The sequence below is a fragment of the Agelaius phoeniceus genome, chromosome 5 (genome assembly GCF_051311805.1).
Source record: "Agelaius phoeniceus isolate bAgePho1 chromosome 5, bAgePho1.hap1, whole genome shotgun sequence".
NCBI lineage: Eukaryota > Metazoa > Chordata > Aves > Passeriformes > Icteridae > Agelaius > Agelaius phoeniceus.
Genome location: NC_135269.1, coordinates 44684841 through 44709493, shown reverse-complemented (window position 1 = coordinate 44709493; position 24653 = coordinate 44684841). Strand labels below are relative to the sequence as shown.

Sequence of the window (24653 nt, the reverse complement as noted above, 5' to 3'; positions counted from 1 at the left end):
AGAGAAAACACTTGAAGAAAGCATTCAATAAGTCACAAGACAGGAATTCTAAAAAAATAGAAAAGTAAAAAAATTCTGCGCCCAAGCCCCGTACACCCTGACAGCCCCGCGCCCCCATCTCGGAGAGCCGGGACGGAGCCTTCCTCAGCAGGCAGAGCTCCCTGAAGGACAGGTTTTCCATCCCGAGGAAGTTTCTGAAGGTGGGTCAGGAGCACCCCCAGTCCCCGGGTCCCCACGCTCTGGAGCTGGATGCGCAAAGGCACCGGCAGCTACGGCACCCTGGGGGCAGCTGCCGCCCCGGAGAGCGGATGCGAGTCACCGCAAATTACCTCTGTGCGGCACCCAAACAGCGGCCAGCCTGCGCCGGAGCCGGCGAGGCAGAGGCGATGCGGCTGCAGACCCGACCCCGCGCCGCGGCAGCTTCTCCCCGAGCCCGGGGCTCACCGAGCGGCGCACCCGCACCGGCTCCCGCGGCTCCCGGGGGAGCGGGCAGCGCCAAGCACGGTCCCGCCGAGGCAAGGGGCGGCGGGGGCTGCTCCAGCCCTGTCCTTGCCGGGCGGCGCCGCCGCTTCCTTTGCCGTCCCGCCTGCTGGGAGCGCAGCGGGACCGGTCCCTGCGCCGCCCCGTCCCCTCCCGCGGGCGGGGAGCAGCGGGGGCCGGCAGGAGCGGCCTCCCCGCGCTCCTCCCGAGCCGGCACCGGCAGCTCCCGCCGAGCCCCCGCGAGCCCCCGCGCCCCTCACCGCTCCTCCGTCAGGCGGCGGGAGGAATCGCTCCCGCCAGCGATCTTCCTTCAAAGTGCTGCCCAAGGCGGGGGAAGGAGTGTGGGAAGGGGGAGCGTCTCCTGCCACCGCCCCCGAGGCAGGAAGGGTCGCCGTCCCGGCCGCATACCCACCCAGAGGACCGAGCGCCTGCAGAAGCGATAAATTCTGCGCTCAGGACACGACGGACACACGGTTTGGCTACAGCGCTTTTGTTCGTGTTTACGCCCGAAATAGATTTCCCACCCCACCCTGGACGCGCTCCGGCCGCCCCGGGCTGAGCCGGCCCGGCCACCGCGCCCCGCGCACCCGGACGGGAAGGACACGGTTCAGGACGGGAAAACATTTGTTCTAGGTCTCTGTACATGAATAATAAAAATATAATATAAACAATAAACCCTATCTGAAGCCGAGGATCGCAGAGAGCAGCCGTCCATCACTGCCTCCCTTGGCACATTCCAAGTGGGAAAGAGGCGTCCGAGCCCCAGCTTAGGCACAGAGAAGTAGCACCGGGGCATTTTCTAAGAGGCTGCCAGCCCCCGCTTTTACCACTTCCCCCAAGCCCGTAGGCATAAAAAGCCCCGAGAGGCGGGTGCTCCGGCTTCAAAGGCAGGCGGACGGCTTCCCCCCGGCACCGCCAATGTAACCGTGAACACCGCGGTCAAATTTCCTCTTCCCTCCCGCTCTTTGTCTCCCTGGGGAAGTCATTATCAAAGGGAATTTATTCGCGCTGCGTCTCGGGGTCAGAGCGGCGGCACACACAGCCCCGACGCGAGAGGCAGCGGCGGCCCAGCCCCCGCATCCCCGGCCGAGCTCCCGCAGCCGGGGGCGGCTCATCTGCCCGGGACGGCGAGGGGGCACTTCTCAGACACTTATCGCTACCCCCAGGAACCGGATTTGCATGGCTTTAAATTCACTTGTGTAAATTTGAATGGCTTTGCCCGCAGTGCGCCGAAGGAAGCCGGTCCTGACGGGTACAGGAGGTGCTCAGAGCAGCGTCCCCGTCCTCAGCGCTGTCACTGTCACCCCCTCCCCGCGGGCTGCCCCGACCCTCGGCTGGGCACTGGCCAGTCCCATGGCGAGCCGGGAGAAGCCTCCACAGCTGCTCCCATGGGCTGAGTCCCCATGGCTCAGAGCAGGCAGCCAGAGCGGCCGGCCGAGGGACCGGGACCAAGGCCGGGCTGTCTGATCCCGAGAGGCACGGCCCATCCCGGGATAACGACGCTCTAGGCAGGCGATTCCCAGCAGCAGCCGAGGAGCTGCGCCCAGAGACACGACCATTACACCTGTAACCGAGGGTAAATGCACAGGGCCCCGGCACAGGGAATCAGAGCCGCAGTCTGTGCCTCCTGCGGCAGGCAAAAACCTGCTAAACTCCAGCAAACTAACCAGCTCCCGTCCTTCCACACCCCATTTCACTTCCATAAGCAGTTTCGCTGGTTGTACTACCTCCAGTCTTAAACAGCTTAGTCGTTTTGAGGTCAAAACTGGCGTATCACTTGGATGAACTAGAGATTTTGTCAGAGCTTTTGTCTGTGCTGGCTTTACAAGATCCAGACTGTTCCTATTCTGTTTGTTGGACTGAGCAGACCCCATCTGGCGGCCAGCTGAACATCTGCCAGCTCCATTCATCATTAATCAAAAATGGAAATGTCAGGAATAATGTTTATTCTCCCCCACTACATGACTGAATAAATACCAACAATTTGCATATATTGTCTACTCCTTTTCCAAAAGTGGCTGACATTTTCTCAGCAGCTCCCCACACTGAGGGGAGCTCAACACCTCTGCAGCACAGCAAATTGCAGAAATGAGAATCTCCTTTGGGAACTTCTGCAGCACAACCAACTCAATGGCTGCAGGTAAGTTTGCGAGGTTTCATGACCGAGAGTCTACCAAAGCCAAAAAGGACATTTTCACTTACTTTGCTGGAAAATCAAGTTGTCCCCCATTTTGCTAACGCTTTCCTTGACACTGAAGTGTTGGAGGGTGTACAGAGATGGCTCTTCTTTTCGTCATGAACTTTTGTGACTTGAGAACAGAAATTCCTATATTGTTCTGGACAATGCACTTTTACATTACCAGGCCAAAACCAACCATTGTGATCTTCTACTCTGAACTAATGTGGTCATAAGATTTTCCTACATTTCCTGTCTGCATGAACAAAACACTTTATCTTCATTTAAAAGTACCAGCAATGAAAAACCCACTACAACTTCTGCTAAATCCATCTAAAGCCCTTTTAAATTATTTCAGGTAGTCAATTATTTTACAGTATGTTATTTTTCCTTTTTTTTTCTTTTTTTTAAATCTCAGATTGCTGTTTTTCTGTGCTCAAACATTTGAGTCTATGGTATCCTTGAACGTTAGGCTAAAGAAACAGCTATCATAACTCCCCTTAGGCATTTGCAAATTGTGAAAGTCATTCCTGAACTGCCTCCTTTGATTTCAGCTGCTTCCACAAGAACAAATGTGTTGCTATGATTTCTTCTTTATTTTCACACAACAAATATGACAGCATACGTACTCGTTATGTGAAGTGCAAACTATGCCACAGAAGTTGCCTTAAAAAAATAATAAAAGCTAAAAAGACAGGCACAAACTGACTCGCCCTTTTCAACATGTTCCACATTCTTGACTGCATCTGGGTAGAGCTGATCCTTCAAACAACCAAATGCTTCTAGGGACCTGTAATGGATATGGAACCTTTTGCCCTAAGGTATTAGCACAAATTTAGTCTAGGTAACAACTTTCTTGTACTACTGACCAGGTCAGGGATATTGTCTGGCCTGTAAGAAATTTGCTGAGTTGTCAGTGTGGTTTCCAGTTTCAAATTAGCCAGATCAGGGAACATCGCCTCAGATGACACTGGTAACTGCTACCTTTGTTGGCAGTCACAGAAGAGAGACCAAGCAGCAGAAAACCAATTAACCTCTTGTGCTTCAGAGGCAGCTTCTCCAGGTAGGACAGTGGCACAACACCCACCTCTCAAACCTGATTGGTTCTGTGGATAAACAGAGGAGTTCACCATCTACATCATCCCCCTCTAATGATCACCACCTCCATCCCCAGACTTTAATTAAGCATCATCTCACGTGTTCATTTAAAGCAAGAAGTTACAATTCAGCTATGAAAGGTGAAAGCATACAGCAAGGTGAATGGAAACCAGAACAAAACAAAAAAATCTCAGTAACAATTGTTTCAGAGAAATCAATAAGAAAACTCCCTAAAATAAGCCAGGTTTTGTATTTTCAAATAAAGCAGGAAAGCTTTTCCACATATCTGACAGCATAGGAGTCCACGGAGCAGGAATTAAAACTGCTCCCCAAGCAGTGGTTATGCACAAATCAAAGTAATTTCTGACACAGGCAGGTATGCTCTTCAGGAATTTTAGGGATGATGACTTGACCATCTATGGTCCTGCCTGAAGGCACAGCACAGGGAGCTCTAGGATGCATTTACAGCACCAAGGTCCTTCCCAGTGGCCCTGGCTCTATGCCCCAAGGGAGCAAAGAGACCAGAATAAGGGAAGCAGTTTCATCATGATCTGAGATGATGGTCTAATTCCCTAGACTTGCAGTGTTAACACAAGGAAAAACCATGACTGATTCCTGTGAGGCTGGACTGTTGTGGAGATGGAATTGTCAGCCTTTCTCCCTCTCTCTTCTGAAAAATTGGCTGTTTACACACACTTGCTTAGCTGGTGTATAAAAATGGCCTGACCTCCAAGAGCACTTTACTTTGTTTGCCTTAGTGCCTCAGAAACCTGCATGGACATCCACCTCTAGATACCCAAACATCTTTCCAAACCCAGCCCTAGGTTTCCTCTCCAGGTTATGAGTGTGGAAGTATGTCTTCACAGATGGGAACAGTTTGCACAATTTTAACACTATCTACAGTCACTGCAGATCTCAATGGGCCACCTGGCAAAGGCCACCCCTCTCTGTGCCACTCCATGCCTACAGCCACACGTGAAACTTCTCCCTGTTCAACTCTGCTTCCTCCTGCCCCCCCAAACTGGGGAGTTTGGCACCAGCAGTGGATCACCATGTGCTGCTAGGAGCAGAGGCAAAGCAGGGGTGTTACCAACACATTGAGGCCTCTGAACTGTGCCCCTGACTGGCGTCTTCCTTATTTTCTTTTTTGAGGTTGCAGAGAAAGGGTGTGGATGCAACATCTCATGACTTCTCGAGGCTCCAAAGTCTGACTCTTTGCCAATCTTTAAATAATGTTTAAAAATAACATTTAGATAACATTTAAAATCTGGAGAAAAGCACTTCCATAGGAGACAGACATGTAAAACACAAGAGATGATATGCAGTAAAGAGATACAGGGATTAAAAGGAAGCATACATGTGAAATGCAACAAGTTAAAAATATAAGAATGACTTCTGCCCAGCAAGGGTTTATGGTTGTATGTAGTTCTTGGTTTCCACTCTGCTGCACTCCCTGTCATCCTAATAGCTTGCCCTCTCTCTGCCTGCCTCAGTAAGTCAATACACCCAGTGGATATATTACCATCAGGAGACAATCAAGTATCACTAAACTAATAATAATAATAGCTCATTTTTATTTTCACCTGCCAGTGGTATATAGATCTGCTGAGGCATCAAGCAATCAGGTACCAAGATGGGAAACAGTGCCTACTGCCTGCTTTGGAGAGCTACACCAGCTATAAATGGCCTTAGGACTGGCTGGCATAAGCTGCTGTGTGCTGGGAATGCTTGACGAAGACAGGTTTATTTTATTTCCTTTCCTTAATGCTCTCAGAGTTGAAGACCAACACATCTAAAACCACAATCCTACTTTGCTTCAGCAGCAAAGAATTAAAATTTCATTAAAATGCCCTTCCTTGTCAGATCGGGCTAGGACTTGCTCCTGAACCAACAGGTCTGTTGCTGTATCTGGAAACTCTTAACCCCACAGGCTCCTCTGAAGACAGCAATCTTGATTTTATCATAATTGGCTCCATGCAGCCCACAGTCACGCAGGGCACAGGTAAACACCCAGGTGCCCACAGCAGCACTGCAACCACCAGCTGTGGGGTGCCATGGGGCTCCCCCACCGCACCAGCACCCCTGGACAGTCAGCGCCCCGTTCCCAGGCTGCACGGGGCACAACAAAGGGCATTGCAACAACAAAGTGTGCCTGCAATGCTCTGCCAGTAGCAGGGGCTGACACAGGTGGAATCACCACCTGAGCTTTTAATAACACCCAGCACAAACACCATTATGCAATGGGAAGGTGTTGCAGAGCTAATGCACTGTTTGCTTATTGAGGGCATTTCAGTCAAGTATTGTGCCAAAGCCTGTGTGGATGGTGAATGATGTCATCTTCTCTGTGTCAAGCTCTGCTCCCAGGCCTAGCCTCCAAAGAAATCCTCACAATTCATCTAAATTGGTTTGAAAATTTATTTAGATTAAAAAAGGAAATGGCATGAACTCTGTGGATTTTCTAGTGGTCAACATTCATACATGCAGACAAAGGGACATTTAACCCAGGAGCTGGCACCTATGTAAAGAAGCTAATAATATAATAATAATAATAATAATAACAATAACAATAATAATAATAATAATAATAACAACAACTAATAATTCAAACAAATATTGGAGCTAATATTTGAAAACAAATTCAAAACCCTTTGTGAGTGCAGTTTTGCGGTGTGAGGGATGCTCCAATTACACTCAATCTTCCCTGTCTCTGGCAATGCTTTTCAATAGCCTGAACTTAGGAAAAAACCACAAGTGATTGACTTTAGTGAAGGCAAAATTTGACATGGAGGATTACCACTGCTCCTGCAGGATTATATCTGGAGAAAACAAAACTGAGTTTAACAGCAAAGATGGGACATGCAAAGATTTGTGATAACCTCCTCTTGCTTAAAATCTGCAAGAGGGAAATCCAGCAACCCGTGACATATGTATCCTGTACAATTCTACACTGCCATTTTCCACAAGCTATATGCACAGCACACCACAAATACAAGGGAGAGGACAACACTCAGATTAACTATTAGTTTATTTTTACCAAATTAGTGTCACAGGTCAACCTCGAGGCAGACAGTGATGCAAAAAGGATGCAAAAATGTCAGGTGGGTAATGAGATGCATTACATCTTTATTACCTTTCCTTAGGACAGCAGCTGCAAGGGACACTACCTGATTTATCAGCTGCCAAGACTGAAGACCATGAAATTCTACCAAAGGGCATCACCAAAATACGATAAGTATTTCAGTATTTTGCATAGAATGATCAATGGCTAAGTAATTGCCTGAGCCAGGCGAGCCTGGGAACACTCAGACTCACTTCTTCCTCAGCAAAAAAGTGGGGCAGGCTCCTACCTCACCAGAGGTTCACTGCTCTTCTATCCAGTCTGCCACTACTGTTACTGTAGTTTCATTTGTCTAAGGCTTCTCTTCCTCACACTTAAGAAGGTCTGGAGTGGGCTAGGCAGTGTCCAAATGACACCCTGACTCCAGAACTGACACAGTTTTGCAGTGTGTTGCCTTAAAATTGCTGCCTTTAAATAGAAATGATAGTCGTATGTCCCCCTTCCTCTTATTCTGTCCTACCCTGAAATTTAGAAAAAAAAAAGGGAAGGAAAAAAAAATAGAATCTAAGAAGAAGTCATCCACCTAACTGAAGTTCCTTCAATGACAGACATTCCTTCAATGTTCCTTCAATGACAGTCAAACCAACAAGGTTTGACTCCTATGTCTTTCTTAAATGCACTAGGAAATTCCATATGCTGGCATTTTGGTAAAAAAAAAAAAAAAAAAAATCCAACGTCTTTTTTCCCAATGGAAGCACTGTAATGTAGCCCACTAATCCAAAATGGGCAACAAACCATCCCCCATTTAAATGCCTGGACAAATAAAAATCAGCATTAAGGGGCTTTTACCCCACTAATAAGAGCCTAACTCTGTGTGACAAAATAAATTGTGGGGTAAACACAGATGGTTGAAGCTTGCTGTTTCTTTTCCTGGGGAGCAGGGGGCAATGGGATGACTGAGCACATTTTTTGGGAAACCGAAAGAGGCTTTCTGCTTAACAGAGTGAAGAATGCTAATCTGGAGGTTAGGTTTTTTTTTCCCTTCTCCTTTTGATTCTTTCTTTTTAATTTTTTTTCCCCTCTGAGTATGATTAGTTTTTCTCTGCTGGTTTAGCTCCCAGGACTGGTTTATTGCAGGATGAGTTGAGCCCAGTTGTCAGTGTTAGGAATGGAAAGGGAGGAACACCTGGAGGGATGGTCCCACTCCTGGTCAGCTATCATAACTACACTGACACATCCAAACCACATCAAAAGGCAGTCAAGAAGATGGCTTCAAGAGCACTTTTCCCAGGTGCATGCCAAGTGCCCTTGTGATTATGGATACCCAGGTATAAACTGAGGAGTAAGATTAGGCAAGAAGTGCTAGTTCAATAAAAACCTCAGTCCTAGCAGAGCCACCATCCACAGGCATTGGAAAGGATCAGGAATTGGCTGGACAGTGGCACACAAAGAGCTGCAATGGCTTGATACACCCCATTCCTGGGAGTGTTCAAGGCCAGGCTGGATGGGGCTTCCAGAACCTGGTCTAGTGGAAGCTGTTCCTTCCCATGGCAAGGGAGTTGGAACTACATGATCTTTAAGGTTCCTTCCAACCCAAATCATTCTGTGATTCTATGATGATACTAGGAAATAGTATTCCTTTCTCCACAGAGCTAGATGCTTAGGATTGGGTAGTTGGAAATATAAAAGTGCTCCTTTTCTTCTCTTCATCTCCACTGCACTGGAATTTAAAGGCCAAGTGTACAGGCAGTGTCTGTTCAAGATGCAAGTTATGTCTGTTTGTTCAGTAGGATAATATTGGAAATCATAGTTAAACAAATATTCAAACAGAAATCCAGTTAATTATGTTTCTTAGCTAGCAGTCATTATCCTTTCCACACCAACTGGCAAGATAATTAATTGTAACCACAACAGGGAAAATCAGTTTAAATCCCCTAAATATCAAGCTTCATCTCATCAACATGACACTACTATAGAAAATTCTGGAGCCTCCAACACATATGTATTTCCTTATCTGTGTTTACAGAAATGTTTGTAGACTCTTAAGAATATAAGGATACTTTAGGAGCAAAATATTTTTGATTATTTTTGGTACTGAAAATCCTTATGTATGAAGCAAACAGTACAAATGAAATTGTTTTAAGACACTCAACTGGTACCCTTGACATGAGTGACCTTTGTGCAACATCCATTGATCCCTAAGCCCTCGTGGTACTGTCACAGCTGCTGAAACAGCAACTGCTTGACAATACCTGACACCTGATACTCAGCTGGCAGAGCTTTAAGCTACACCCACCTGGGCCTGCCAGCACCTCCTGGCTTTTCTCAGCAGCTTGCCCAGGAGGATGAATTCCTTTGGGTGCATAGCCTTGAAACAATAATGCCTAGCTTTGAAAGAGTACCAGAATTCAATGGAAGTGAATAAGTACTAATGCAATCTATGGCCATAGGCAATGCATGCCTCTAGAATTGACAATTTTTGCCCCCATTTTTTTGAATATTAGAATACATTTCTATTCAGCCACTATAAAGTGAACCATTTTACCATTGCTACCAGTTCCAATAGGAGAGGCTGAGCTAATCTAGTCAAGTGTCAGGCCACTCGCACAAAGATAGTTCAAGATCATTTTCTGAAATAAGTTCAACCACTTTCAGCAGGAGACAGGAGAAAAGCATTGAACTCTTCCACTACATAATATTTTATTATTTTTAAATAGGTTTTGAAAGCATATGTTTGAGACAGCAATATGAACTCAATTTTCAACAAACTAGGTTTTGGTTAAGTGAAACCTGTGAATATGAGAGCTGCTTGATATGACTTCAGATATGTATGACAGGTGATTTGTCAAGACATGGCATATTCACAGGTCTAAAAAATGGTACTCATCATATATAGAGTCTATTTTAAAAGTCCTGAGAATGTATGTTTAATATTATTTTAAGTTTTCAACAATTTAGTCCCTTTATATTTGCTTATTTTCCCAAGTTGCTTTCTTGTCTACAGAAATTATTGCTAGGACAAGATCAACTCTCAGATCATCAGTAAGCAGAGGAAAGATGAGAATCAATGTTTCACAATGGCCATATACACATGACTCTCCAGCTTAGCGTAATCTTTGGATTCTTGTGTTACACACACACACCCCTCCCTCCTCAGTCAGCAGCTACTTTCTCTTCAGTGGTACTCCTTCATAATGCTTCTCTGATATGCAGAACTAATGAGTCAGTGATAATTCAGTGATAATAATACTGTTTTTGTAAATGCAATTGACAGCTGGCCTGGACTTCACTTCCACCTGATAACAAGAACCTGAGTCTTCTGAAGGTACTCTGAGTCTCCCACTAAGTTTTAAAGCAAGAACCACTTTTTCCAACAAAGAGCAGGCTGGGGATTTGGGCAAGAATCACTTTTTAGGTTCGGATGATTTGCTTTCATCAGCAGATATCCCACACTCACCTTCAGACTGCTGCGTAAGCTCCACACACAAGAAGAGGAACTTAACACATGTGCCTAATGGCACATCAAAGAAAAGAAAAAAAAAGAAAAAAGATAAAAGGTTTGAAAAGACCATCTAGTTAACTACTGTTTTATTAAGAAATGGATGAATCAAGAATGGAAAGTACTGACAACCAACATGGTGCCATTATACAGCTGGATTAAGAATGTCCTTCCTCAATCAGTTCTTGGTGTACTGGTCAGATTAAAAAAACCTAAATTTTTTCAAGACTTAGTTAGACCATGCAAAGGTCTAGAGAGGGGCCTGCTTAGCAGGAATGAAACCCACTCTCATGGAATTTTATGTAGCTAGTTTGCACAACATGAGGCTACAGAAAATAAGGAATGCCCCCATAAACCCAGACTGGCTCTGTGCTGGGACCATAGAGCTTCCTCCTGTATTTTAGATTAAGGCTGGATTTACTTCTTCCCTGCACATCACACAGGTAAGATTACACTTGGAGAAATCTGCACAGTCAAAACCAGCATGTAGAGCAGGGTAAGAAGCATGTACTCAGCACTTCTTAGCAAACCCAACGAGATGATGACTTATTAAAATTTCAGGTAGATCAACTTCTGCTTGATACCATTGGACTATGTCACAATGTGACTGATTGATCCTTCGACACATGTATGACCAAGTGGCATCAGCAGTGTCACTGGGACAACACACCTGTGAGGGGAATATCAGACTTCCTGAATGAGGAAAATGAACAATGCTGGGGAAATGGAAGAGGGCAGTTAGTACTCTACAGCTTAGATGCTAAAGTAAGACTTTTGTACCTAATTATGACCTTATTACTCAGCTGTCAACACTGCAATGGACAAGCTGCTGCCTCTTGATTTCTCTAATCTACAGAAGACAGTGGAGCCAATGGAAAAAGGTCAAAAACCTGAAGCAGTATGCTGATGCTGCCAGCAGTGGATTTACAATAGAGATCCGTTACCACACTGAAAATGACTGAGGTAAGTTTATGAGATGCAATTATCTGTAGCTTTTTCCCATTAAGTTTTGTAACTCTCTCAATGAGAATTTAAGAGCATACATATTACAAGTCCTGTGTGAAGTTAATAACTTCACAAGAGAGAAACAGTGGAACAAGTCATTCTCATTTTGTATTATCAACAAATAAACGCTGGAGAGCAAGATTTTGGATCCAGCTATTACCTCTAGTTACACGTATCTCTATGAATAAATGAAAACTAGTTTGCATTTTTTCCCTGATCATTAGCCTCATTTACACAAGTGTTATGAGGCCAGTTTTTTATCCATTAGCACGAATTAAGTGATACCCTGCTGAGTGCAGGACTGTTCAGACATGCTGACTGTGGAACAGCTGCTCTCCTCCTTTGGTATTGAATGTTGATTAGCATCACAGCACATGACACACTGCAGGGCATATTGTGTGTCACTCTACAGCACACAGCATTTAATGAGAACCCAAAGCAAACCCCATGGTTTAGAAAGCCAGTCTCTGCTCTGAACACCAAGGCCATAATTAAGCACATGGGCTGTCCTGGGAAAGACTGAATCCCTTGAACAGCAGGCATTTGTTTTGGGACAATGCTGACTACCTGAGGCAGAGACGTACATCTTCTCAGTTATCCTTAGCAGCAGCAACTGTACCCACTGCCAAATAGTAGTATCTTGACACATTTTGCAGAAAGATACTTTTGTACCCTTGCAATTCTGGTCAATGGCACAGAATGAACTTTCTGTATCATTAGATCCATACAAAACATTTAAAGAAAGACATAACAACTAAGAAAACAGAGTGCCCTATATAAGCCCAACTCCTCAAATGCCCTATATAAACCCAACTCCTCAAATACACATCAAGATAAGTATTGACTTCCTGTGACTACTAATACACCACTGGCATTCTTTGTCAGCTTTCCTCATCTGAAAAATGGGCTGATAGTACCCTTTTCTTGCACAGATTCATGACTTATTTGAACGCTGCTTTGACAATACTGTAAAATAGTGCCTCACCGTATCATCAACATTTTGGTACTTTGATGCAGTTAAATGAAGACAAAGAAAAACTTTTCACAACAATGGAAAAATTAATGTCACACTGTTCAAACTCTGGTTATGTTACAAGAAACACGTTTCACCATAAAGGGTAACAATACAAGAATGTTGAAAGCACTGCTGCCTCAACTCACCTGCAAAGAAGAATACATGAAATACTGGCAACAGTTAGCTTGGTTTGTTCTGAATAACTGGAACTTTGCCCTTTGATTAATAAAGGTTTCATCATGCACATCTTTCATCTAGAAGACCAATGCACCAACAGAATCCACTTTTCCAGCTAAATAACATGTTTTGATCTGCATGGAGATCTCTCAGTTATGGACCCTGAGGAGAAACCCTCTGGGGGGAGCACACTAAGTTCAGTACCTGGAGTTTATCTAATTGCCACCACAGGTGTATGTCTGCTTCAAAGAGCAGAGCTAAAACCATTGTGTGAGAGGTGTTAGAAGAAATCAGACATCATTAATCAGAATTATGAAGAAACATAAAATAATCCACTGTGCTGTTCACAATACAGTTAGTTTGTAGGAGAACATCACAGCATAAATAACAAGGGGTTAAAAAAAATTTACATCTACAGCGTAGTCCATGGAAACAGCTAAGAAGGGATAGGTCACTTCTCTATTTCAAAAGAAAAAAGAGAGAAAAAAAATCACAGGATGACCCCAAATTGCATGCTCTCTTCTTTTTTCCTCCCACAACTCAAGGGCACAAAGACATTTCTCAGATTTGGCAGAGAGAAGGCACTTCAGAGGCTGCTCTTTATATTAAAAGGGGTATTATCTTATAAATTGAGAATAGACTTAGGTTATGCTAGAGATCTTTATAAATTAGTTCCTATTTTTGATGGCACCTGCCTCCCTCCCAATAAACTCAGTAAGACTCACTGCTAGAATGCTTCAGTAAATAGTTAGAGATGATGCTACCTCTGCAACACTACTGCAAGGCAGCAGTGCCAAACTTTTTTTCTGGGAAACTACTGATCACAGTTTAGACTCAGGAAGGGTACCCACCATAGCATTTCTTCAACCCAGCTCCCCTTTTTACACCTTCAATTAAGTTCTCATGTACCACATATGCAGAATAAACTAACTGCACCTGTATCTTGTAGGTGCAGGAGGATGTTCTGGGGACTCCTGGCCCACTGTCTCCTTGGAGACAGGCAATCACCAACAGGGAAGCCCCAGGGGCAGACTGGGTGAGCAGGTCCCGCTGGGTCCCTGCTGAGAGCAGTGCTGAGAGCCTTCAGTGTCCAGCCCAGGAGGCACTGGAGAACACTCACATCAGAGCAGGGTCTGGGAGGACCAGTGAGACACAAGCCATGAGCTTTTGGTGCAGCTGCAGCCTGCACAGTGTCAAATATCCAAATACCAGCACTTAGGGTACCTTGGGCCTCCTTTAAAGGAAAGGACACTCCAACATCTCTGCACTGGCAAATTAAGCAGGAACAGGGCCCAAGTGTGAGCTCCAGCCTGCAGTCACTCACACCCTTTCAGTGGCTGTACACTTCACAGGGTGGTTTGAGTAACTAGCACTACTGGGCACAGCGAGTGGGATACATGGGCTGCTCCTGCCATTGGGCCAGGAAAGGCCTGGGCTTGGCTTTCTCCATCCTCCCTCCACAGTCCCCCTCAAAGAGACTTTGAGCCCATGTAGTACCCCAACACACACAACAGCCACCCTCAGCTCCCTGATGAGTATTTCATACATGCTGAATGTGAAAAAAAGACAATCCACTAAAGAGCAATGTCTGTGAAAAGGGCACATGTGTGCTGCAGTGCACAGTGCTGGGAAACTATGGGCAAGGGCAATGGATTTGGACAGTCCAGCATCTGATCTCAGGGTCAGAGGACCAGCTACTGCTAAATGAAACACTGCCCAGATAGGTAAAAGTGTTGGCTTTTGAGAAGTCTTCCACTGACTTTAATGAGCGTGGTTAAAATGTGGAATAGCAGTGTAACTGCTGCCTTCCCACAATTTTTAGGCTTATATAAGTTCCCCTAGAATAACAGAATCATTTAGATTGGAAAATACCTTTAAAATCATCAAGTCCAACTGTTATCTTAAGACTGCCAAGTCCACCACTAAACCATGTCCCCCAGTGCTGCATCTACACATGTTTTAAACACGTCCTTAAAAAAATAAATTTTGGAACTATGATTTACTCCAGCCTGAGTGCTGGAAGTAGTTATAAACTTCAATGCAAAACATCTAAGTTATAAAATACTTTCAGAAACTCTTCCATTATTTGGAAACTTTTTGATAGAATCAATTTTTAATAAAAACAGCTTTTAGCTATATACATTTGAGAAGCAAATGCAGAGACCAATGTTACTAGACTGAAAACAAAATTAGAGAAAATTGAAACTCCTTTTTTTGAGTTTGATGATTTTTTAATGCATATTACACTTACAAACGAACCCTAGAGTAAATGCAAAAAGCAGAGGGACTTTCAATGTCATTCACACAGACATTAATTTCAGAAGATACTGCTGTTTTCAATCAAGTTTAACACTGTTGATTTTTTCTCATTATCAGCAAAACAAAAAAAAGTACATGCTGAGGATAAGGAAACAGCTTTGTTTATCTTCAAAATCATGTGCTTACCAGAACTAAAGTATGTATTTGCCATATGTCAGCCCTGGCCCCCTTCTTTAAACTACAAATTCATTAATATAGCACAGCAGTGCTACATCATTAGCAAGGAATAAAGCACATTTTAAAGAGCAATTAAGTGGTATAAAACTACTTGGAGAGAAAGGTTTTCCACTGCAGCAGTGTCTTAGGGAGACCAAAGGGGAAACCTGACACGAAGGAATGTCAGCCTGAACTTGATTAATTTGTACTCAGAGCAACACGTCCCCGTCCCCCACTGCACTGGCAGCAGCTTCCCACACTGCTTTGCTGTATTCTCCCTTAGAGCTTTCTTCTGATCTGTAGGTCATCCCCGAGATGGATTTGTTCAAATTGACATCTTTAATAGAGTCATATCTTCTCTGCTATTGTCTCAAACTTCACAATTCAAACCATGTGTACGGGATGTGCAGGCTCCCAGAACTGGCTGCTTGGCTAAACAGATTGTGCAGGCTGAATGTGCAACGCCCCAGTTCAGAACATGCAAAGCCCACTCAAACACTTCCACAGACCACAGCAGCCCTGCCACGAGACTCACACTGTGCTTTCCTGGAATGGTCAAACTGGAAAGAAATATCAACAGTTCAGGACAGGGACACAACATGACTCAAAATTCAGGTAAAGTCTGAATTTCAGTTCCCTTCTCATTGCTTTTTTGTTACTGGGATTTGAGGCAAGAAGTCAAATGGTTCAGTTTTATGGCTTAGAAAGAAAAGACTTGAAAAGCTCAATCCCTGTTTTAAATGAAAGCAGATTCTCACCCACACAAAAAAGCTCAGTCTTTAACAGTGCTTTGCTTTCAAGCATTATTATGTTGTTGAAACAAATGTTTCTATGAGGTTTAATGTAGAGGAATTTATTTAATGTAATTTATTTCTATTGCAAAATTAAAACTGAAGTTTGTTAAATAAACTTCCTGGCTTAAAAAAAAAAAACCACAAAAAACCAACCAACCAAACAAAAAAACCCAAAAAAGCAAAACCAAAAAAACCCAGTGAAAAAACTTTACATCGGTCCTATGAAGATCCTAAGAGTATCCTCCAAACTCCTCTCCTTTCCCTTGGGAGTTAGGATGCTCAGCAAGTTTGGCTCTTAAATCAACATATGTTTGTTATTTAAGTTATACTGTCATTGTTTCTTTTTAGTCCTGTGGCATGGCTATCCCTTCCAAGCCTGGAAGCAGCATCTTTAGCTTGTGAATATTACATTACCCCCTCACCTACTAGACTAGAGAGAAAGCACTTTTGCTACATAGAAAGCCTGACAACCCTAAACAAGCTACAATAAAAAGCAAGACCTCCTGATAAAAATTCCATTACTTGCTTATCTGCAGAGATTCTTCCCAGTTCAAAGGGTCAATTTCCCAGCAGGGCACCAGTGCTTATCAGCTAGTTCTGCTGAGCCTTTCAATTGCAAAGAGAAGTGTTGCCTCCAACTGGCATGACAATGGCACTATTAAAGAGGCACTTCAAAGATACAGATGTTGTAAACGCTTTGATTTTGCCAAGTTCTCTATGCCATCACTATCCAACAGACTTTTTCTTGTAGAGGTCAGAGTCCTTACTAAGCAAATGAAAAACAGGTAATAAAATAAGTCACATGAAGTGCAGCAAATCCATCACATGCCTCCATACCCTTCTTGTCCTAGGTGCAGAGAAGCCCATACCTGGCCAAGAGAGAAACAGGGCTACCACAAGATAAGGTTCAATGAATCTGCTGCAGCAGGTCCAGTTGGACTTGTGTATATCCCACAAACCTGCAACTTTCCTTCCCACAGGAGTAAACATGCAGACAGCAGTATTACTGAGGAGGACTTAGAGGAGTGGACACTTGCAAGAGCAGATCTGTTGATTATCTGATGTCTGACATACCAACCTGGATTCATTTTAAGCAGGCTGTATAGGCAGGACAGCCAGTCCTCCCATGGATGATTAAAGGGACATGGGGTTTGTTTGTTTTTTAGCTTGCTATAAGGTGAGGACACAGCACAGTCAGCATGGTCACTCTTTAATTATCACAGGATCATGTGATATAGGTCATGCTTGTTAAGGTGCATGTGTGGTCATCCCACATCTGCCAGCTTGCATCAGCACTGGCTGCACGTACCTTTATCTAGATCTTGGATGACTTGCTTCAGATCTTTCCCAGTATTTGATCTTCCTTCAGTGTGACCTTCCATCACACATAAACCATATGTTTTAAGTAAAGGTCTGCTGCCCTGAGCACAAGAAGTATTCACATCATTCATCTTTTAAAAATTCCTTTTCACTTAACTCTCTCCCTACTTTCTTTGGAGCAAGAGCCCAGAGTCACAGCCTTGTTTTTTCAGGCCAACCATCTGCCTGGATAGAGCAGCATCCTTAGCAAAGAGTGCTGCAGTCTCTTCAGAATGTCTGCAGTGCAGTTCCTTCAACCTGTTAGCTTGCAACCCTTCTGACACAGGTAAGAAGATAGATGTGCCAGAAAGGATTGTAACAGCAAGAAACTTCATTTTCACATGAATGAGGACATGACAGAAAGCTTTCAACCCAGAACTTCCTGTCTGATCAACAGGCCACAATTTACACGTAGGAGTAAACACAGTGACCCACAGCAAACCAAGGTCATCTCCTCTAATATATGCCTATTGATAGCACAAACAAAGCCTGACTAAATTAAGTTTTAATTCTCAAAAGCAGTATCAACTCAGATATGGATTAGATTCAATCTTCACTGAAGGAATTACCCTTTCTCCAGTTACTGTACTTCCCTTCTAATGGTAAAAAGCCCCTTTCACTTGGATGTCCCATATCAGCTTCTGCAAGCATGATTACAAAGAACACATGCAAATGAAAGCTATTATGTTATCACATCCCACTAAGATACACCATAGCAGCAGAGAACCCTTATCCTTCCCACCTGTCCCAGCAGCAAGAGCAGCTTATGCCAACATATGACACCTCCCAGAGCACAACCACAACACAGGGCAACACTGTAGTTTAAGTAAAACTGACCAAGGCAAAATAAAACCCCAAACTCCATGGCTGACAGGTTGTGATAACACACAAGTTACAAACAGTTTTGCCTCATGGCTTTATTCTATCTCAGTTAAAGTACACTGATGTGCCCTCTCCTTCCATGTGCACTGCAGCAAAGCAGTACAGCTTGTGGTTGTCACTTGCACAATTTAGTCTCCCTTTTCCTTTCTTTTGTCCTCTGCCTCGCACCTCCCTTCTAATGCATTACCTCTCAATTAGTCACAGAAGTACAGCACAACACTGTACTTCTCTGATCTCTTATGTGGTCTTTTATCTATGAACATTTAGTACTTGCCTTCTCCCTAGGAGGAGCATTCTTTTAGAGAAGAACCTGCTTTTCAGCAAAGACGACAAAATTGGGGGAATTTAGTAAGAGAGGTTTTAAATATTTATGCCAGCAACCTCTATGCTTGTTTCTATCAGAAATACATTCAGAAAAGATTCTCTCAAAATTTAAAACCAAGCAGCTGTGCCTGAGTTTTCCAGGTGTGTACCGGCATGCTTACACAACCAGCATGTATACACCAGCAGTCCCTTCCCTGGAGCTGCCCACCTTTTTTAGAACTCAAAACTTGAGCATCTGTACAGATAAGTCTTTGAGCCTCTGTGAACACATTGCTTTAGGTGTACATGCTTAAATAGAAAGCATTTCAACATCAAGTAATGTACAGCACTCTGACAGATGATGCTCTAAACCTCTGACCAGGGAAGAATTTTATTACTCCAGTGGTTGCCAGGGACCATCCAGCCATTTTACTCTGTTAGTAATTACATGCAGCATACTAATTTCTTCCTTTAGAAGAATTCTGAAGCCAGTATTACTGAAAAATTATCTGCAATCCTCAGGTATCTAACAGCATTTAGTAGGCTTTACAGGAATAAAAAAGCTAGAGTTAAGACATCAAGTTTAGCAATGAGGCATGAATTTCTACTACCTTTATGGTACACATTTATTTAGAACAAGTAATTTACAGTGGGTATAATCATCCTGCCATTCTGCACTGATTTTTGCAAATTTTATATTAGAAAACCATGGGACAGCAGGCTAAAATGCTTGTGTAAGTTTTAAATCAAGGAGAACAGTCAATTTAATGCCACTCTTAAAATGCATACATAAACAGGGACCTGACTGACAAAACAGCTCTATCATGAAAAGCTTAGTTAAAATTTCATCAGTTAATATCTAGATGGCTTCCCTTGACAACCCTGCTTTAGCTGCTGTGCAACCTGTCATTTTGTAACATGATTTGAGGAAAAATAAACACTGAAATAAGGTTTTGCAACATTCAGCTTATCCTGAAACATCTCTTCATTAGACCAAGATAGAGGAATAAGCATTTATTAAAAATACCACATGCCTAACTTTAGAGTGCAACAGACAAGCAACCCAGGACAGCCCTGGGAGCCAATGAAAGCAAGATCAGTATGTAAAGTTTTATCAGAAACTGATGGACTAGGTTTTCTGAAATAGTTACTACTGATCTAGAAGATCAGATCTCTTCATTAATGCTATTATGTCTTAAGTCATTCCTTCATCACCCTTTTGGGTTTGCTCAAGTTACTTACCACATTTTAGGAACATCTCCCTAAGAAAAGTCCTGCTGGAGAGTTAATTTCAAGGGGTTGGTAAGAAGAAGGTTTAAAATCCTCTTTTGTATTTTAGGTATCACAGTTGCCCACTTGTTTCCAGTGAGAGTGCTTCAAAGTGGAAGAACAGGCTAGTTCATCCAGAAGTTTGGAGGGTTCAGAACTTAGATATGACTCCAAATGGAGTCGGTGAAGAGAATTCAGCATTGGGCAATAGGCCCTTTGCCATATGGCTGCTGGGCTCCCTGCCAATCACAGCTCAAAAGCCAGTGCTTGAAATGGTAAGATAAAGAATTACAGCCGTCTGGGGCTGGACCCCTAAGCTCACACATCTGCAAAGACGTGCATGCCAACACCAAGAAACAGATCAGAAACAGAGACTCATGGGCTGGTGGAGACACAGGCTCATAAAGCCACATGATGCAGTGCAGCTGGAAATCCAGCTTGGCCCAGCAATGGTATAGCTGCATTTACATAGCTCTTTGCCACTAAAATTGGAAGTCTCTTGCATTCCCCAACAGCTTCTGCTTCCAAGGAAGTAGAGCCAATCTGGGAATGCTGAGAACACACATCTGGGGCCTAGAAATGCTCCAAGTGAAAGCTGACAGGATGAATCACCATCTTCCTGCCAGCTGAAGGACGGGAAGAGATTTAACAACCAACCTCCTTCGCCATCCTCATCCCCCATCCTAACAAGGAGCTGTGATACCCAGGAGAAAAGGGGTGATTCAGGTGAACAGGAGAGCTAACACCAACAGTCTGCATCTGGAAACAGATACTCATCAAGGGAAAAAACATTCCAAAGAGAAATGTTCTAAGTGCAAAGCTGTTTAAGGGTGAGTTTCAGACAGGACTTCAAAACTTGATAGAATGTATAAAGGATTGTTACTTTCAGTTAAATCTCTGAATATCAGTGAAACTATGATAGCTTAGGTACAAACAGCACTCATCTACCAAACTGCCTAAAAATTACACTGAAGCTTTATTTTAATAACGTCCAATGGGATAAATATGTAGCATAGTCAGCACTGGCAATGTTGGGAAATGGCCAGGCCAACACCAACACAGCAGATTGAGCTGGGACTCAGAAATTGGGAGGAAAGCTGCTTAGGAGGCCCATAGCCCTAGGGCAAAACAGGAGACACTGCTGTGCAGAGCAGGGAAGGGAAGGGAAGACAGAAGACAATTTCCATTAAGACACATAAATCACTGGAACTGCTTGTAGGGAAAGAAAAGTACTGGGATGAGAGGACTGACCATGCACTGAAGGTGTTTGAGACTAGATCTTGGTCCACAAGGCTCCAACAGTGCCAGGAGATCTCAGGGAAGGGGAAGGGGACAGCAGGAGCAGGCTCAGTAAGAGCACATGCACGTCCACAGGCTGCCTTTGCAGCAAGGACACTGCTGGCACAGAGCCACCTTTCCCAAAAAGGCAGAGTTTTCACAAGAGCAAGCCAGAAAGCCACAGTAAACCATGGTCAGAGAGGATGATCTGCTCAGTGCAGAATGCAGTCTGCTTTACTCTCAGTCAGCATCTCCTGCTCACTCCTCTGCCCAGGAATAACGGATGCCCAGCACTCCAACTGGATTTTGCATCAGATTGTTTTCTGCTTAAGATCTGCTTAAGGGACCTTCAGGTTTCAAATATTTTTCTGATGGCAAAAATATCCATGGTAGTCTGCTTGGCAAAAAGGAGGACCTGCCCCACCATCTGTGTTACGATCTGAAGTGACACAATACAGGCCTTGGGATTTCTCTCCCCAGGGCCATCTCAGTCTTGACAACTTCACTGCAGAACTGATCCAGACACTCTCCCTCTCTCTCTCAGCAGTTTGGTTGCTATTCTTAGAACAGGATTCTGAAGGGCAGGGAGGGAAAGATCTTGAACCAAGACAACAAGGAGACAGAGCACAGAGCCTGTGAGCTACAACGAAGACAGGCTGGGCTGCAGGCTCTAGCTCTACTTACAAACAAGATGTGTACACTACATGTGTGTATATGTATGTAGACACACACATAGGCAAGGCTATAAGCAAGCAAGATGATTCCAGAGCACTTAAGGACACAACAGTAGACAGGTTGATACAAGCAAGTAATAGCTTATACAATTTAAAGAGCACACAGCTAAAAGATGCAAAGCAGTTTATTCTAAGAAGTACCTCCATCTGTCTTATGGTGGAATAATTCATTTTGTATTCAGTAAAATTTGTTTCCAGAGTAATTAATGCAAACTGACTTCAGAACTTTCTTAATTATTTGTGTGGGTACAAGAGGCATTTGCCCCGAAATAACTTGAAATCCCCAACAAGTTTAACAAGCCTGAAATTGCTGGGGATTTTTTCCTTTATTTCATTCTATGGCTAGAGCCTGAATAGCTATACTATATTTTGTGTAAAGCCATGGCTGCTTTTCCTAAAGTGCTAGCCTAACAGCCAGGTGACACATCTCTTCAATCCACCTGATCTGTTGCACTCCAGGGCCCTGAGTGCACTGCTGAAGAAGAAAGAAATCCACTGGGAACAAGAGCCATCCACAGAATGTATATTTCATAAAGCTTCACCAACAGAGAAGAAATAGGTTAACCTCTCTCATTGCCAGTCCCAAAAGAGGCTCACACTTGTTCAAGGGGCATGAAAATCTGGTTTGTTTCCACTCCAACTCTTCCAGTCACTGGGAAAGCCTGAATGCAAGCATGTATCTGTGACCACATTTCACTTCACTGGTGCAAACAAATCACAGATATTCTTCTCCCCAGCAAGAGAGAGATTTCTTGAGCTCATCTTTGGAGCCTTGTCTGTGCTGCATTTCCAGTGCACAGCATTAAGCACATATGAATTAAATTGTCAAGAAGGACTATCTCCCCTACCTCTCAACAAAACTCCTCAAGAAATTTGGCATCTCAAACCACATCCTTATTAAAAAAATTAATAAGTACTTAGTCAGAAGGGTGTGTGCAAGCCACTAAACCAAAATTCCTAAACTCTACTCCTTTCCAACAATAAAACTTTCTGTTTCTGCCAAACCACTTGGTCCATCTGTTTCACTTTTTTTCCTGTAGAAAGGAGAACGTGGCTTTCTCCACAGAAGCAGTCTGTGGACTTGGATCTTTATAGTGTCCTTTTCCAAGTAAGTTTTTCTTACTTGCAAATCATTTTCGCACTAAAGCTTCAGGTCTTGGCCAACAGAAAACTCAGGTGGATTGTACAAGCATTAGTTCTTGAGCCATTGCCATACACATAGGATTATCTGCTTTTTGTTGCTTTTGTTGAACAAACAGGTGAAAAAATACAGGTTTTGGCTTGCATTTTCTTGACAGTTGAGGGATGGAGAAGAGAGTATCTTCTCAAGTAAAATGCCTTCTTGAAAAAACTAAAATCTGAAGAACCAAATAAGAATTCAGCCAATCTGCTTCAGATTTCAGCATTCAATTCAAAAGACCAACATTTTTGAGAATGCAGGACTTAAAGAAAGTCTAAGTAGGTATTTTCTCTAATGTTTTCTCATTACAAAGAAAAATCTGATGTATTAAATGGAGAATTTCTTTTTGGTGATTTAACGCCTTCTAATACTTCAGGGATGTAAATTCTGCAGAAATTCCATTTGTTGTCCTGTACCTTGCAAACCTTCAAAAACACATGCTGTGGAGAAGCTGTCCATCAAGATGCAGGTAACTAATGCAATACATGTACAAGAAGCAATTATTTAAATAATATATACCACTTAACTGAAACAATTTCTAGGCCTCCTACTTTGAGGCACAAAGCAAAGGTGGCTTGAGAGCACTTTCAAGAATGTCTTCTGCAGGCTACCTTTAGAGGAATTGCTCCTGTGGGTGGATATATGTAAATAAGTGTTCCCACTCTTTAGGGTTTCATATGGAAACATTTACTAAGTTACACCAGCATAAATGGTTGTAAAATCTCAGAGCAAACCTTCTCCTTCAACATTAGATACTTCACCTCAGATTTTATTAGTAATTAAAATGTTCCACAGGAAATAATAACTATAGCCTTAATTAGGTAATTAAACCTGTTCTTGAAGACTTATGTAATGCAAAAGAACAATCATGCAGATGGAAAAGTTTAAACCTACTAATTACATGCATGCACAAGTTACAAGCAAAAGCTTCTTTCTTAAATCACTTACTTTAACTTTTGCAAAATTACATGTTCAACAACCAGCTGTTGTGCATCAGAAGAGAAGAGCTTACTAATGCAAACCTTCTATTTCACAGTACTGCACTAAAAGCTCCAAATTAATTCTCATAGATTTAGAAGACTTAGAAGAAGTAAATCAAAGAATCACAAAAAGCTCAAGTCTGCTTTATAGATCCTCTTGATTTTAGATGTGCCAAGAGTTTGGAATAACTTCTCCTTATGCAATTGTAGTAAATATTCCTTCCTCACCTGCCTATTCCACCCTTCTCCAAGACAAGGGGTAATAAAGATATCTCAGCTGCTCATGAGGCAGCTGTCAAACCATCCTCCTTTAGAGCTATAAAAAGTACAAGGATTAAAGAGGGTGGGGGGAAAAAATCAAGTACAATTACTTTTCTTAGTGGGAAAGTATTTACACAATTGTAAATCAGCTCTGAAAAATTATGATGTTCCCTGTTGAGGAGGAGCCTCACAGATATTCAAGCATTTAAAAAAGCTGTGCTTTTCATTCTCTTTTGCAACTTGTTGCTCAAAATATGTACAGCATATGTATTGCATCTCAAAATTAACTTCCCTATGATCAGCCTCTGGCTTCACAAACATCTGAAAAAGGGTAACTGCAGTTATACTTATTTGTATAGAAAAGCATTCAGATCTATTTACACCAGTGCCTTGAGTAAAGAGCCAGTGGTATTTTACAGCAAATCAGTCAGCTCTCCAAACCTTTTCAAATAGTCTAGTCTTGCCTTGTAGAACTTGGACCCCAGAAAGCAAAAAACCACTTATCTTCCACACAGCTCCCTTGACTGATTAGCTCTTCATATGTTGTCACTGCAAAACATTTATACGAGACCATTCAGCCATACAGATTTTATAACTGGTCAGAAATACTTGAGTATTATTATACAAATA

The 24653-nt window shown here is 43.2% G+C and overlaps 1 protein-coding gene across 3 annotated transcripts in view; it reads right to left on the bottom strand.

Annotated features, from left to right (window-relative positions):
- Positions 1–24653, bottom strand: part of PRICKLE1 (prickle planar cell polarity protein 1) — a 65803-nt gene that overhangs the window by 14462 nt on the left and 26688 nt on the right. The window contains exon 1 of one of the 3 annotated variants that reach the window (XM_077178898.1): positions 1157–1283. The exons of 1 other annotated variant lie outside the window; for it this stretch is intronic. The gene's annotated coding sequence lies outside the window, so the exon portion shown is untranslated. Of the gene's footprint in view, positions 1–329; positions 617–1156; positions 1284–24653 lie in introns of those variants that run through there. One more of the 3 variants, XM_077178897.1, reaches the window with a different exon arrangement.